Source organism: Rattus norvegicus (assembly GCF_036323735.1).
Source record: "Rattus norvegicus strain BN/NHsdMcwi chromosome Y unlocalized genomic scaffold, GRCr8 chrY_unlocalized_12, whole genome shotgun sequence".
Lineage (NCBI taxonomy): Eukaryota > Metazoa > Chordata > Mammalia > Rodentia > Muridae > Rattus > Rattus norvegicus.
The window spans coordinates 91,042-108,205 of record NW_026947370.1 but is presented as its reverse complement, the minus strand read 5'-3'; positions in this window follow the sequence as shown (position 1 = coordinate 108,205).

Below are 17,164 nucleotides of genomic sequence, written 5' to 3'. Positions count from 1 at the left end.
AGGAATTCAAAATAGCACTGTTTTAGACGATATGAAAGTATACTGAGAGACCTCAAAAGTACCACCAGAGAATTACTAAGCCTGATAAACAATATCAGCAAAGTGGCTGGGTATAAATATAACACTGAACAAAAGCTAAACAAGTGGAGAAAGAAACTAGGGATACGACGCCCTTCACAATACCCCTAAATAATACAAAATATCTCGGGTGACTTTATCCAAGCAAGTAAAAGATATGAGCATATGAGCAGAACTTCAAGTCTCTGAAGAAACTGAAGGAGATTTCAGAAGATGGAAAGATCTCCCATGCTCATGGACTGGCAGGATTAATACAGTAAAAATGGCCATAATACCAAAAGCAACCTACAGATTCATTCCTATCCCCATCAAATTTCCAATCCAAGTCTTCATAGAGTTAGACAGAACAATTCATAAATTCATCTGGAATTAGAAAAACTCAGAATAGCTAAAACTCTCCTCAACAATAAAAGGACTTCCTTGGGGATCACTATCCCTGAACTTAAGCAGTATTACAGAGCAATAGTGATAAAAACTGTGTGGCATTGAGACAGAGGCAGGCAAATAAAACAGTGAAACTGAACTAAAGACCAGAAATGAACCCATACACCCATGGTCACTTAATTTTTGAGAAAAAAGACAAAACCATCCAATGGAAAAAAAGATAGCATTTTCAGCATATGGTGCTGGTTCAACTGGAGGTCATTATGTAGAAGAAGGCAAATTGATCCATTCTTACTGCCTTGTAGAAACCTTTAGTCCAACTGGATCAAGTACCACCACATTAAACCAGATACACTCCAACTAATAGAAGAAAAGTGGGGAAGCATCATGAACATCTGGTTTTCCACTAGCACTCACTTCTGTATTTAACATGCTCTAACTGTGTCTCTCTGGAACGATCTTTCTCCAGTTCTTGGCAGCATGCACCTCTTAGCTTCACCAATCTTATGTAGTTCTCGTGTCTCCTACACCTATGAGGTTAGGTGGAATTTTAACATGGATTATACACAACTAGGTCAAGAATGTAGAATCTACACTTGACAATGCCAAAAAGATTCCATTCTGTACTTATGAAACTATTGAAGATAAGCTTTCCCTGGACCTCAAGACATTCCTCTCCCTGCCCATCCTCCTGAATATTACGTATGGCCTGAATAAAGAATCATGGCAAAACACTCTCAACCCTCAAGTCTGAACCTTGGAAATAAGGAATGTAGATATCAGAGAACTGATTATCTTTTGGGACTACAGAACCACATTCTAGAGTAGATGTTGTCCTTTCCTTTACTGATGTCTCTTAATTTTTGGATAAAATAAGGATTTGGGAGTTTATCATTTGAGGTAGGTACACAATATTTACACTGTTATATTCACTCTAATGTTGGGCCCTCTTTGTTGCCAAAATCATTGCAAAAAAATGGAATCGTAAAACAGAATTTTTGAGTACACATTCTGGAATATTTATAAAGTCCCCTATCAAGGAATGTACAGTAAGAAAGTGAAACACAATATTCATTCAATTAAATGTCTGTAGGGAGAATACTGGCCTTTGGGAAACAGAAAACCTACAAAATTTTTCTGTATGTCACAGGAATGATCCTGGGAAAAAATATTATCTAGAAGAATCTCCCCCACTCCATGTTCCTAAATCTTTTATACCCATGCCAAGCCCCTGGCTACCTTTCTCCATTCAAAGCATGTAACCACTAATGAAGCAAAGAGATTTCTACAGCTTTAGAGAGACGGACAACATAAAGGTTTCCACAGAGTCACAAGAGAGATACCTGGAGAGGGCACGCCAAGTCTGATCAATGTAAGGAAATCTGTTTAGCAGGTAGGACATGGCAGTTCACAGTGACATCATTATTAGGCTCTCCCTCAAGTATATCTTGTAACCAGGACTCCCCTAACTTCTTCTGCGATGTCACAAGTGTTGTTGTGGCTGCAACAGCCTCTCAGATACTCCTGCAGTCCCTCTAGGGTTTACTAATTGACCTGTAATTCAGAGTAAACACCCATATGGGAGGGAGAACAAAGAGGATAATGACAACAGTGAAGGGGAGAAGGAAGCTGGCCTTCTGTCTTTGTATAAAAAAAGGAAGAAGTATGTTATACTTGGGATAGCTCAGAGAGTCCTTAGTAGGAATTGAGTGGGATATTTAAAGAGTTTGCCTTGATGTGAGCCTTACACATATGGGAATCAGGAGCTGGGAGCTCAAAAGCATCTGGACTTCCCTGTTCTTATCGTTCCTGGAAGTCAGAGTGTTAATATCATATTTTTTGTATTCCAAAACCAAGTGATGGGCAGAGCATAGTTGATTTCCTGATAGCTCATAACCTTTATTCTTTATGTCAAGAAGAATAAGGTCCTAACAAAGAAGGGAAAGACAAGTATTGTGTACTCCACTCAGAGTATACTCTTCCATGCTTTGGATCCCTATAGTGCAGTTTGTGTCTGACACTGATATCTGGGACAGAGAAGTGTTTCTACTTGAGTCTTCATCATCTCTGTCTTTCCACTAGTATTACTCTGCTCTCATTCCCTGACAATGAGCTTTACATTTCTGAGTCAATAGCTGTGAATACCTGGCATTGTTATTTTCTTTAATTTCTTTAATTTTTTTAGTTTTAGCAAATTTTATTCCTTTTTATTTGGGTATTTCTATATTTACATTTCAAATGTTATTTCCTTTCCCTATTACTTGCCCATATGATCCCTAACCGGCCCCACTCCTCTTTTTCTATAACTCCCCTTACTGTCCGTTTTCAGTTCACATATTTGCCTCTAGAATTCACTTCTGTATTTGATATACTCTAGCTGTGTCTCACAGGGAAGATCTATATACAGTCCCTGGCAGCATGCACTTCTTAGCTCTATCAATCTTTTCTAGTTTTGGTGACTGATGTGTATATATTTTTCCACATGTATGGCATGCTCTGAATGGGATTCCCTCAGTCTCTGCTCTAAATTTATATATATATTATTGTTCCACCTTTTAAAAAGGAGTAGAGCATGCACATTTTGTATGTCCTCTCTTGAGCTTCCAGTTGTCTGAGGACCGCATCTTGGGTAATTTGAGCTTTTGTGCCTATATTCACTTTCGGTGATTTCATACCATGTGTGATTTCATACCATTCTGTGATTGGGTAACCTCAATCAGTATGATATTTTCTAGATCATTCCATTTGTCTATGACTTTCTTGAGATAATTGGTTTTGATAGCCGAGTAGTACACCATTGTGTAAATGTACCACATTTTCCATAACAATTACTCTGATGAATGCCATTAGGATTTCTTCTAGCTTCTGGGTATTATAAATAAGGCAGCTATGAACATAATTGAGGATGTGTCTTTTTGTATGTTGGAGCATCTTTTGGTTATATGCCAAAAGATGTATATCTGGTTCCTCAAGCACTGCAATTTCCAATTTTTTGAGGAATCTCCAGACTGATTTCAGGAGTGGTTGAACCAGTTCTTTGTGCCACCAAAAAAAGGAGCATTCCTCTCACTTGAGATCCTTATCAACTTCTGCTGTCTCCTGAATTTTTATTTCAGCAATACTTACATGTATGTGGTGGAATCTCAGAGTTGTTTTCATTTACATTTCCTTAATGACTAAATATGATGAACATTTCTTTAGATCCTTCTCAGATATTTGATATTCCTCAGTTGAGAAATCTTTGCTTAGTCCTGTAGCACAATTTTAATAGGATTATTTTCTCTCTGAATCATTATTTCTTTAGTTCTTTGTTTTTATTAGGTAATAGCCCTCTGTCAGATGTAGGATTGGTGTAGAATTTTTCCCAATCTGTTTCCTGCTGTTTTGTCCTAATGACAGTCTCCTTGGCAGGCAGTTTTATACTACATTGAAGAAATATCAATTAGAGAAATAGAAGAGGGACTGGCTCCTTCCTGTCTTCTGTACCTGTCCTGAACAGTAATTGAGGGAACTAAACAACCATGTTCTATTCCTATAAGGCATGTTTATCTACACTTGTAGGTCTAGAGAGACTTAGCAGTGATCCTGGGCACATCAACTGTATGCTGATGGAGTTTGTAGTTTTCATCCTGGCTTGTGTAACTACAGGCTAAGATGTTCTAAAGCCAAACTACAACCTCTGCAGATGTGCATATGCCTGAGGAGGCTGTCTCCTTGGTTTTCTGAAGCATAGTTAAGGGAAGCAGAGGAAAACAGAACTCCCTTCTCTTCTGATCTCTGGGAATGCTGACATTCTGGCTTCAGCTCTTTATATGTTCTTGACTATCCTTTGGTGTTCTAGAATTGGACTGCAAATAAATACTATGCAGGAGATGTGTGGGAAACACCTGAACTCTTCCATTAGAGATCAGAGAGACGAGCTGTATTTGCACTCATTTGACTGTGTATATTTCTAGTCTTTGACCATGCAGTTCTGATGCCTCATATTTCATTGCTAATGTATTCAAGTTGTAGGGAAAGCACACCTCACAATTTTTTCCCATCCTCCATCCTATGGTCTTAGATTTTAGTGGAACCCTTCACATTTTATATTCTAGATCCACTGTCCTAACTTTTTAAACATGCACATCTCTATTATCCCTGCACACTGTGTGTGTGTGTCATTGTGTACCTGTGTATCTTTTGTGTGTATGTGTTTGTGTTTGTGTCCTTAAATGGTTAGTTTGTATGCAATTTACAGAAACCTTGTCACTGAAAGAAGTCTATGTAAGAAATCTATAAAGTGTGGATGGGGCATAATCCAAATGTTCTGCCATAAAGTGGCCTTCTAGAAAGAGTAGCATAATCTTCAGTAAAAGAATATGCTTGACAAAGAAGTGCAGACTGACAGGAACTTGATGTAGATGTCTCCTGAGAGACACAGGCGAAATACAGAAAATACACAGGCAAATGCCAGCAGCAAACCACTAAACTGAGAACGAGAATCCCGTTGAAGGAATGAGAGACAGGATTGGAAAGGCTTGAAGGGGCTTGAGACCCCATATGAACAACAATGCCAAGCAACCAGAGCTTCCAGGTACTAAGCCACTACCTAAAGACTATACGTGGACTGACCCTGGGCTCCCACCTCATAGGGAGCAATGAATAACCTTGTATGAGCACCAGTGGAAGGGCAAACCGTTGGTCCTGCTAACACTGAACCCCCAGTGAACGTGATTGTTGGGGGGAGTGCGGTAATGGGGGGAGGATAGGGATGGAAACACCCATATACAAAGGGGTTTAGGGGTAAGAAAGCAGGGTTAGGGGAATGTTGGCCAGTAAACCGGGAAAGGGAATAACAATTGAAATGTAAATAAGAAATACTCAAGATAATAAAGAAAAAAAAATCTGCTTTTAAACAAAATTTGGAGGAAATACCCCGACATGTCTACATTATAACTGTGTACTGTGTCATTGTTTTCTTGTTTTCTGTGGTCACACTTGTGGCCTTTGAAGCCAAGCTGCATCCCGTGGATCTGTAAATAAGCTAAGACAGACTTTCAACTCGGTCACATGAAGCATGTGAAAGGCGTGACAAGACAGTTGCAGTCATTGTGACACTGCCATCCCAATGGATACATGTAACTGTTGAAAAATCACAGAGTGGGATGCTCAAGTCTGAACTTTAACACCCAGCTAGGAAAAGTATAACCTATCAGTTCACTTCCTGAGTACCATCCACAAGCAAAGGGTAGGCTCAGATGAAGTATTGTTGAAGAAATTTGCTCTTCCTTGTGAGCAGCATCTGAGGGTATGTGGAAGACCATTCAGCCTCCTGTGACACGGGAGACCAGAGTAATGAGAAGCAGACAGAGGGGACAATTCTGTGTTTTTTTTTTCTGGACCACCATAACTACATTTTCCAGTCTATGGATTTGCTCATTGAAATCGTGTGTCTCACATTGGCAAAGGCCAAGCTGTATGAAGCCTCAATATCAAAACTGGATCCAAGGTCCTTTCTTAGTTACTGGGATTTACAGGCAGTCTACCATACCTTGTCTTCTAGATTCACAAATTCTTTTCTGGCTTCATGTACTTAAGGCATATTCTTTCATTCTCTCTATGTGTCTCTCTCTCTGCCTCTCTGTCATATTTTTTTCCTCTATCCTACAACAGTCTTTATTAATGTTAATGTATTTCTTTCCAGTTTATACCCTTCCTTATCTCATAAACCCCAGATTAATCTGAACTTGGAGTCCTCTGGAGAACCACAATTAGAAATAGAGTTGACATCCAAATCTACTAGACAAGAACAACTGTGAAGATGCAGAATATTCAACAACCCCCAACAAGCATAGAGTCCAATACGCATGTATAAAAAGAAAATTTTTAGATATTCAAGAAATGCATGTCAGGCTGACCATAGGTTGGCTTCTCTTTGCTGAGACTGCCAGCATCGTGACAAAGGTTACATGGAGCTTTAATAAACATGTATAGTTTAATAATACCTAGACTCTACCCTACTTTACCATTCCCTGTCTGTATGTTTCTAATAGATGCTTTCCAGAAATGTAGTAGTGACACCCTTTCAAGAGTATAGACGTTGTCACATGTGGCACCCAACAGAAGAATTTGACTTTTATTCTATGGGTGAAGCTCCTTATGATTGATCTACAACATACTTGTCCCCATGACTGATGCTTTGTTTTGGTGTGTGTGTGTGTGTGTGAGTGTGTGTGTGTGTCTGTGTCTGTGTCTGTCTGTCTGTCTGTCTTTGTCTCTGTCTGTCTCTTTCCTCCGCAGGATACCTCTCCATAGTACAGCATGAATTCTTAATTGCATTCCAAGGTTGACTCATCATGCTTCCTCTGTTTTTGAGGTCTCAAGTTGCACCTATGTTAAGCAATGCACCTGTAGCCTGATCTGTGAACTGCTGCTCACATCATAAAGAACCCCATGACTAAACATGTTATTTTTGAGGCTCTGAACAATGATTTTGCCTGAATTTACATAATTATTCCAATTTTTTTTACTCCCTCAACTAAACTGTACTTCTCTGTGGATCTTTCCAAAGTCTTTGCTTACTTGTATTTATCTATGTACCAGCTCTACAAGGAAGGCATAATCCCAACTCTCCAGCATTAGTTAGGAGGAGCAATGGATGAGGAAATTGGATAAAATGATCATTTAGCTAAAGAAGATGTCCGCTTAGAGTGATTAACTGTTTAGAATCGTTGCATAAATGACAATCATACTGACCTAAGTTCTCAACTTCCTTTCTTCATTGTCATTTTCAGTGTGCATAGTAAGGTCGGGATGAACAATTTCTGAGCTTTGTTTGCAAGTTTAGGCTTCAGTATCTGTACATGAAGGTAGGAAAAAATTCAATTAATCAGTCATATCTCCATTTTTAGAAGGTAGAGTGATGGAAAGTCTTCCCTTGTGTCTCAGCAAAGGTACTGGAAAGGCCAACTTGGCTTGTTGATTTGGAGAATATCTGGTTAATGGATAGTTACGTACTGTTGAAGGGGACACTCCTCTGGTACACTATTGCATGCCTGGAATTCCAAGGTATTCTTTGTGATGTCACTAGTGTTATGGAAACAGAAGCTGCCCTTGTGGTATTTTGTTAATGCTTATTGTTTTAGACACAGACATGTTTTCTAGGATTATCGAGTTATTTACAGGAAAAACAGAGTGCATGGAGAGATGAGAGAGAAAAAAAATGATATTAGGACTTCTTTCTTGTTATAAATATGCAAAATAAATAATCTGGTGTAAAGCAGAGAGAGTAAGCCCTGAGCCAGTACTGGGGAACTTCCTGGAGAAGCTGTGCTTGGGTCAGACCTTCTAGGAGCAGGACTTATGGTTGAAACATCTGGACTTTTAAAGAAGGGACCAAGCGTCAAGAATATCTGATGAATATTTGGCAGACAGCCAGAAATTGACAAGCATGCAGTTAGTTTGCTATGAGTTCCTTAATTTCACTCTGAATGAGAAAGATATCCAATAGGAGCCACACAGATAAATCTTCTACTCTCAGGGTAGAGTATAGGACTTCATCTACAGACGATTATTGTACATTCATTGACATGTTGTGACAAGGAGAGAGAGAGGGATACTCCCCTGGAAATGTATCAAGATTTCAGAGTCATTTTTCTTGAACATACATGATTAGGGCTTGGTTGTCCTAAGAACTATGGACTACAGAACTTACCTGCATATGTCTAGCAATCATCGTTGGAGGCAGGAGAGTAGCTAATAGGTCCAACTTGAAAAGAGCTTTCTTACTCTCTCAGTGCTTCAAAGTGTCTGCAGATTTCCCCTTTCCTCATGCTTTGTTGGGGGACTCAGAATGGTCTCTCCTGTGACTGGGCCATTAATATGCATGTTCCCTTGTGTTTATCTACAGGGTCTGCTGGGAAGGCATCATGCCAACCTTCCACCATCAATGAGCATGTTCAGCAGATTAAGAAGTAGGAGAAACTGACTATTGAGCTCAAGAAGAAAACCTGTGAGTTGGGTAAACTTCCAGGAATACTGACCCATGACATCAGCAGAATTTGAACAAAAGATAGTTATTACACCCAGTCATTCCTTGATCGTCTTGACCCCTCTGTGTTAAACCCAGTATTCTCACATCAGAAGAAACTGCAACTCCAACGTCCTCATGCACAAACACACTTTTCTGATGTGCCTCTCAAAAGTAGAACTTGAAGGTAGGATAGGAGTGTAATGGGAAGTTATTTCATTTCTCAGAAAAGCAGAAGCTGTGTTTGAATAACAGACGAGATATGGCAAGCAGTGTGTGAGCTCTCATCCTGGATTTTAATAGACAGAGATGCATTTTCTGTCCTCAGAGGAACACAGAAAGTTGGTCAGCTACAGAAGCACAGTAACTTAAACTTAGATAAGTAAACTTTTGTTTTTTTTATTTATTTTAAAGATTTATTTTATTTGATTTTTATGAGTATACTGTACCTGTCAGACTCACCAGACTCACCTGTCATTATGAATGGTTGGATGCCACGATGAGTACACTTGGAATTGAACTCATGACATTTGGAAAGACAGGCAGTGTTCTTAAATGCTGAATAAACTTCCTAGTTAAACTACTACTACTACTACTACTACTACTACTACTACTACTACTACTACTACTACTTATTATTATTATTATTATTATTATTATTATTATTATTATTATTACTATTATTGTTAAGCAACCCTAGATAGATCAAAACTTACCCTCCTCTAATGCTCTTCCCCCTTCCCTGTTTGAAGAAGATCTTAGAATAAAGAAAGTCACCATAATATCTGCCCCTCGACCTCAGCATTAAAAAATGAAAAATTTTACTTTTTCTTAGCTATGGAGATTTTCTTGTTGACTGGGCTCATAGCTTCAGACCTGAAGTCAGGGATAATATGGACAATGGAGATCCATTTGAAAGAAGCTGCTTAACTTGGAGGAACAGGGAAACAGTGAGCAAGAGTAAGATGTTTGTCCACCACCTGATCCCTTGCTGAGAACAAAGTCTCCTCTTCACAGCCTGAAAACTGGGCAGGCTGGGTAAGTAGGCATAGCTAACAAGCCAATCCAATTGTGTAAATATTTGTACATATACAGGGTATAAAGGGAGAGCATTTCATTGACTAAGTTGAATATAAACACTGTCCACTATTTTCTTATCACATGAAAGGAAACTTTGGTGGATTTTGTCTATCCTGGGGTCCACAAATATCACTTCTCACTATCATTGCCATTTCTTCCCTGGTAGGACCCTTAAGAGAACTGAGAGAGTCAGAGAAAGACAGACAACAATAATCGACATTGTAGAGATCAAGGCCATCTCATAAGAAACACTTCCTCGTGGCTGTGAATTCAGCAGAGGGAAATTGCAACCAACGCTTGATAATGCAGCTGATATCTGGTATACAGACTCATTGACTAACTTTTCTATTGGAGAAAGGAAGCATCAAAAGTTAGCATGAGACCAAAAAAAAAAATACTAAAATGAGTCAGAACTCTGATACATGTAGTAAGTGTTCCCAGTGTGGGTCACAAATAACATGAAGGATATATGTTTGAGCTAGAGTTACTCTGTTGGAGTCCTCACATTTCATATGTACTTGAAAATCTGTCACAGCAAACTATATTGATATCATATGCTAGTCTGAGAGACCATACCCAAAAGTATATAATTCCTACTGAAATAAAGTGTTGATAATACTGCACATCACACATTTGTATGTGAGTCTAAAATTAATGTTCTACATAGATGAAAGCATTCCCACAATCCTTATCTTAGTCACTTGATTTTTTTTTTCGTTTGGAAAATGGCTGAGTATTCTTCAGTTCCACACCTGAACTGAACTGACTCTTCCTCAGACTGTATACATAGTGGACATCTGAGTAGCAATTGACATTTTTAGCCAGGTTGGTCTCCCCATGGATCTTTTTGGGCATGAATAAGCATGCATAGACATATTTTACTAAAGGATTCATGTAGTAGCCTAAATATTACAGGATCCCATTGCTGTAAATAATTTTATTTTACACAGCAGAAGGAAGGTGTATCAAAGGCTGTGTATCAAACGTTGTAGATATTACACCATCCATAGATGATAATATATCAAGAAGAATCCCTTAGGATTACACACATTGATCTAGAAACTCACAGACGATTCTAATCCAGGACAGGTAATCACTTGGCTTAGAAACTTACAATAATATAATGCTCCAGATCTATGTGGAGTGTTAATAGATAATGAGAAACCACCTAAAAAGCATATGCATAAGTACAAGATGCTATTCAAAAATTATCCAGAGGGAGTTTGGCAACCTACATTCAGCACAAAGAGATTGATTCGTCACTTCACAGATTCTGATCAGATCAATTTAGTATTGAGAAAACTATATGAGAACTCACTTGCGTATCCCATGACTGTACGACTAGGTAGTCACAGCAAACATGACATTCAGGAAGCATAGCTTGAACTTGCCAACAATGGACAGAGTGCATTTAGCTGACGAAGTCTGACCATGAAACTCAAATTTCCGAAATACCACTTAGGTTTGAATTTACAGAACAATAAATACTTAATGAGTTTTGGGGCAAAATTCTAATCTAAAGACTACAAAATTATTTATCAATAAGCTCTTAATCCCTATGGAGAGATTAATGGTAGATATAATGAATTTAATCTGTAGCCCAGAGGTATAAATAATTGGTGCAATGTGAGGTGATTTGGTATGTTTAAGAAACATGCAAAAAAGGGAGGTCATTCTATCTTTGAACAGATTTGCTTCTCAAACATTTAGCATGAGTTACTGTGGAATGACCTAGACACATACATGCACATATCCTACAATTAATTGATTTGTTCTGTTCTGTGTGTGGTATGCCGGACTAATCCAAGGTAGGAAGTATATAATGCACAAGTATTTTAAACCCAATATCAATGAAAATAAATCAGAATTCCTCTTGTGAATGCCATCCTAGATGAGTTAATCCAGATCAAAAAGTAAAAAATGAGTTACATATTCACTTTAATCTGAATGTTAATTCTCTAAACTGTGTATCTGTATGATCATTTTGTGTAAGAGTCTAGTGAAACAGACTGTATATATTTTGAGAAGTGCAAGTGTACTTATGTATTGCTGAAGGACACAGTCAGGAACAGGAATATCAACTGTGAAGAGACAGGGAAAAGGGCAACAAGGAAGGGAATGTAGTACATACAGTTAAAGTGAGAGACATTTGAGGCATTGAATGGAAAACTAATGGAGTAGAAAGACATTTTTTTTTAAATTTTCTATCAAGTAACTAAATATTTGCTATAGTTACAAGGGCAGAAGATAAAATATTGAATGGGTTTATCTATGTGAAATTCGAATAATAAGTAAGTCACAACAATTTTGGATTTCAACTTTCAGTAAACCTATGTTACAAATACTGACTGTATAGTCATTAAGGAGAGAGATGTGAACATCTCTGTTGGAAACATACATATCTTATATTATAAACATTGCAAGTGTAAAATAATCTATGTATTTGTTTACATTTCAAAGACATTTCCCAAACTCTTCTTTCTTTATTGAATCCTCCAAGCCTTTCCGATTCTCTTTGTTTCTATGATGGTGCTCCTCCATCTACATGCCCACTTCACTTTAGCCATTTAACACCCTCCTTCTCTGGGATATGACATTTCCACAAGACCGATTGCCTTCCTTTCCAGAGATGGCAGATGAGGCAGTTGTCTTCTCCATATGCTTTACTGTCTACATAGCAGTAACCATGTACTGGCCAAGTATACTCTTGTTGGTAAATTTTGTGAGACTCTGAAAGGTAAACTTAATTGATACTGTTGTTTTTCATATTGGTTTCCAATCCCTTTAAGATCCTTTAGGCATTCGACTAACTCATCTTATGTGGCTGTCATTTTCTTTCAAATGTTTAGCTGTATCACCATCTGTCTCAGTCAGGTGATGGCAGAGCCCCTCAGAGGACAGACATATTAGGGTCTAATCTGCAAGCACATCTTGACATCAGGAATAGTGCGAGGATTTACGGTCTGTGGATGAAATGATTCTTATGTTGTGGTGGTCTCTGGAGGGCCTTTCTTCATTCTCTGCTCTTTTTTTTACATTTTTTAAGCCTTGGATATTTATACGTTAAAATTTTGATCTGCGTGGCAGCACCATCCATTCAATAGGGTCATGTTTAGCTACAAGGGGCAGTCTGCAGTCGTTCTATCTCTTTGCTGCTTTGTATTTCAACTAACATCATCCCAGTAGGTGTATGGGAGCCTTTTGGATTCTTGAAATCGGGGATTTCCCTGGGCATACCCAAGTTCACCACCCATCATTGATGATTATTGTTATTTATTCCACTTTTCCTCTGGATTTCTCTCTTCTGTCTTTTCATTGTTGCTGCTCCCCCGACTTTGTCTATCCTTCTGTACCTGTAGCTAGGTCCCATTTTCCCTCCTCGTTCTAAGTTTGTTGCAAGCATCCACAATTGGTTTTCTTTCATGTTACCATGCATGTGATGAAGGATTTTAATTGTGGGTATTCTGAACTTTGTGGCTAACATCCAAATGTCCCTAATTACATCCCATGATAGGACCTTTTCAATCTCTGTTAATTCACTATTTTCCAGTTCCATCTCTTTGCCTACAGTGTTCTTGGTCTCCGCATTTTTAATACCTGAGTAGTGTTCTTTGTTTTATTATAGCACACTTTCTCTATTTATTCCTCGTGGAGATGACACTATAGAGGGGTGAAGAAATTCCCTGAAACCCTGGGAAGACGAGGAACATGCCTTTTTGGTAGAAAAAGGAGTTACTTGAGCATCTTGGGACAATATGGAATGGCCAGCATGCCCTTGTAAGGAATGGCAACTTTCCACAATTCCTTGGTAATTTTTGGAAAATTCCAGGTCCCTTTGGACAGATGGAGAAGGTGTGGGTCTCACCTGAGGAATAGTTGTAGCTTTTGTTGTCTCTTTGGCAGCAGAAGATGGCACTAGATCCCTTTTGGCAGAAGGGGGAAGGTTGAAACTGTCTTCCTTTGAGGAGAAATTTCTCAAGACTGCATCAGAATAATCAAATCATAACACTTTGTTTCTAGAAACTGGGTGCCTGTGGTCTACTGTTGTAGAGGGAGAATGTCGACTATTTCTCCCCAGAGTGGAAATGTAAATAAATCTACTTGGGTAGATGGGGATAGTTGTAAAGCATGCTGATCAGATGAAGTAGATCCTAAGACATCCTTCTCAGATGAGGAAGGTCTTAATGTACAGTGTATATGTGTGGAAATCCTGAATGTAACGTCATAATGGGGGGAAGGTATTAGAACTACCTCTGAAGATGTGACCTCTCCTAGAGCATCCTAGACAAATGTGAGAGGTCTGAGAGACTCATGAGCAGATAAGGATGTTTCTAGATATTGTTGTGTAACTGTGGAAGTTCCAAAAAAAATTCTTTGGCTGGAGAAGTGAAAACAGACTTTTGAATAGAAGTGTCAGGTTTACTAGGTTGCTTGATAGGCAAAGCAGGTTCCAAGGCCCCTTCAGAAGATATAGTAAAATCCAAAGCCTTTGAGGTATTTGGCAGATGTTCTGGGTCTGCTTGTGGGTATAAAGAAGGACTCACAACCATTTGTGCATATTTGGAAGAGTGTGTAGCATCTTCTGTAGTTGGGGAAAATGGCTGATCTTGAGGAGATAAAGAAGTTCCTATAGCCCCCTGTGAAGTTTGCTGAGGTCATATGCATTCTTTTGCACAAATGGAATCCAAGGAATATCTTTCCTCAGATATCGAGTATGCTACAGACACTGGTGTTTGCATATCATGTTTCCCCACTCCTCATTCACATATGGTTGTATCCATAACCTTCTCTACAGATGGAATATGTCCTAGAACATCTTTTGTACATGTGTCACATCCATAAGCCATCTCTAAAGATGTGGCTGTGGTTAGAACTACTTTTGTAGATGTTTCTTTTCCCACAGTCTCTTTATGAGATAGAGTACTACTCAGAGAATCCTGCTCAGATTTGGGAAATTCTAGCATCTCTGATATATATGTGGAAAATTTTGGAGCCTCTCCTTTCAGGACAGAACAACCTAGAGTCCCCTGAGGGGGAAAGGGATGTTTTATCTTCTCTGGAAATTGTACAAATATGGAGCCTGCATGGCTCATTGACTGTGTCTTGTGATAAACTTGGTTGTTTTTGTGCTTATGACAAGTCAGGGGGTCCTTTTGTGTGATAGAGGATATTTGAGTAACTTCTGATGTATAGGGACATAGGAACCACTGGGGGAGATGGTGAGGGTGCAAGATCACAATATTTATGTGCAGAAGGCCCAAGAGTCACTTGGGTAGACTCAAAATTTTCTACCACATCTTGCATGGGTGTGGAACTCTCAAGAACCCCTTCTGAAACTGTAAATGGTCCTTAATCTAATGGTGTACAGGAAGAAAGTTTTGTCTTACTTGGGCTGGTATGTGTGTTATGAGATTCAGTTTGCGGAATTTTGACTTTATTTTGTCCCCTTTGACCATAGTGATGATTTAAGCCCATTTTTAATAGTGGAGGACTTTGAAGGCCCTTTTGGTTTGATATGGAAGTTCTGAAAACCCCTTTGTCAGCAGAAACAGGTTTCAAACTCATTTTACCCAAAGCAGATTGCATAAGGCACTTTGTTGGAGAGTGGGGATATCTTGAGTTTCTTTGTGAGTGGACATAGCTCTGTGCCCTGCTAAGACCATCAGAGGGGCAGAAACCTCTGAGATCTCTGCTCACATTATGACTCAAGAAAAAAAAAAAACCTAGCTCCATCTGGGCCTCTTCTGCATAGGTACATAGGAGCAGTAGGGGAAGGACATTTCTGGTTGCAGCCCTCATGGTAAGCTGAAAGTCAGCACAAAAAGTGAGCTCAGGCCTGAGACAAGAGGTGAATTCAACATTTCTGCTCGAGGTGAGCTGACTGGTGGACTCAGGATACGCAAAGGCAGAACTCCTCTGGGAATAAGCATTTCCAGTTTTTAGCTGGCTCTTTAATGTAGGCACAGAGACTCCTACTTCTGCCCAGCATTGCCCAGGTCTCTGTCCCAAGACAAAACTGCATAGTGCTTCTGGACACAGGAATATAGGAGGAGTAAAGCTACTGGAGCACCATGTTCCAGACAGTGCCAAAACTGAACAGAACTGGTCAAACAGATCCCTGTACCCAAATCCTGAAGTTGGGGCAACTAGACCTTCAGAGAAGCAGACACTCCTGGGAAACCAGAGCAGACTACTCTCTGCCCATAATTCTGACTCAAGAGGAAAACATCTTGTGCCATCTGTTCCCCCTCCCCCAACAGAGGGACCTAGGACAAGTATGGGAATTTCGCTCTGGTTCTAGCCCACAGGGACAGCTGAAAGTCAGTGGAAAAGAGCAATTACATGCCTAGATCAGAATACACTGTTCTCATAACTGGGTACAAGAAAACAGGAAAACAAGTCTACAGCAGTACGGACACATGAGCCTACAAGACAGTCAAGCCACTGTCAGAAAGAACAAGCCAATCTAACTCCAGAGACAACCTGATGGCTAGAGGCAAGCACAGAATCACAAGCAACAGAAATCATGACTACTTGGAGTCATCAGAACCCCTTTCTCCCAACAAAACACACACTGGATATCTAAACACACCAGAAAAGGAAGATCTAGTTTTAAATTCACATTTTATCATGACGAAGGAGGATGTTAGGAAGGTCATAAATAACTCCCTTAAGAAAATACAGGACAACAGAAAATACAGAAGTAAACAAGTAGAATCCCATAAAGAGAGACACAAAACTACCTTAAAGAACTACGGGAAGAACAGCAAAACATGAAAAGGAAATGAACAAAACCACCCAGGAATTAAAAATGGAAATAGAAACAATTAAGTAAGCACAAAGGAAGACAACCCTGGAAATGAAAAACCTAGTAAAGAGACCAGGAGTCATAGATGTGAGAATCACCAACAGGATAAAAGATATTGAAGACATAATCTAAGGAGCAGAAGTTTGCATAGAAATTATTGACACAACTGTCAAATATAATGTAAAACTGAAAAGCACCTAGCCCAAAACATACAGGAAATCCAGGACACAATGAGAAGATCAAACCTAAGCTTAACAGATATAGAAGAGGGTGAAGACTGCCAAATCTAGGGACAGTAATATCTTCAACAAAAGTATAGAATAAAACTTTTATAATCTAAAGAAAGAGATGCCCATAAACATATTCAAAGCCTACAGAACTCCAAATAGATTGGACCAGAAAAGGAGATCCTCCCATCACATAATAATCAAAACACCAAATGTGAAAAACAAATAAAAATATTAAAAGCAGTAAGGGAAAAGGTCAAGTAACATATAAAGGCAAACGTATCAGAATTACACCAGAATTCTCAAAAGAGACTATGAAAGCCAAAAGATCCTGGACAGATGTCATACAGACATTAAGGTAACAAGAATGCCAGCCCACACTACTGTATCCAGCAAAACTCTCTACTAACGTTGATGGAGAAACCAAGATATTCCATGATTAAACCAAATTTACACAATATCTTTCTACATATCCAGTCATACAAAGGACATTAACTGGAAAACCCCAAAATAAGGAGGCAAGTAAAATCATAGATAAAGCAAGAAATTAATCTTTTCACAACAAAACAAAGAGAA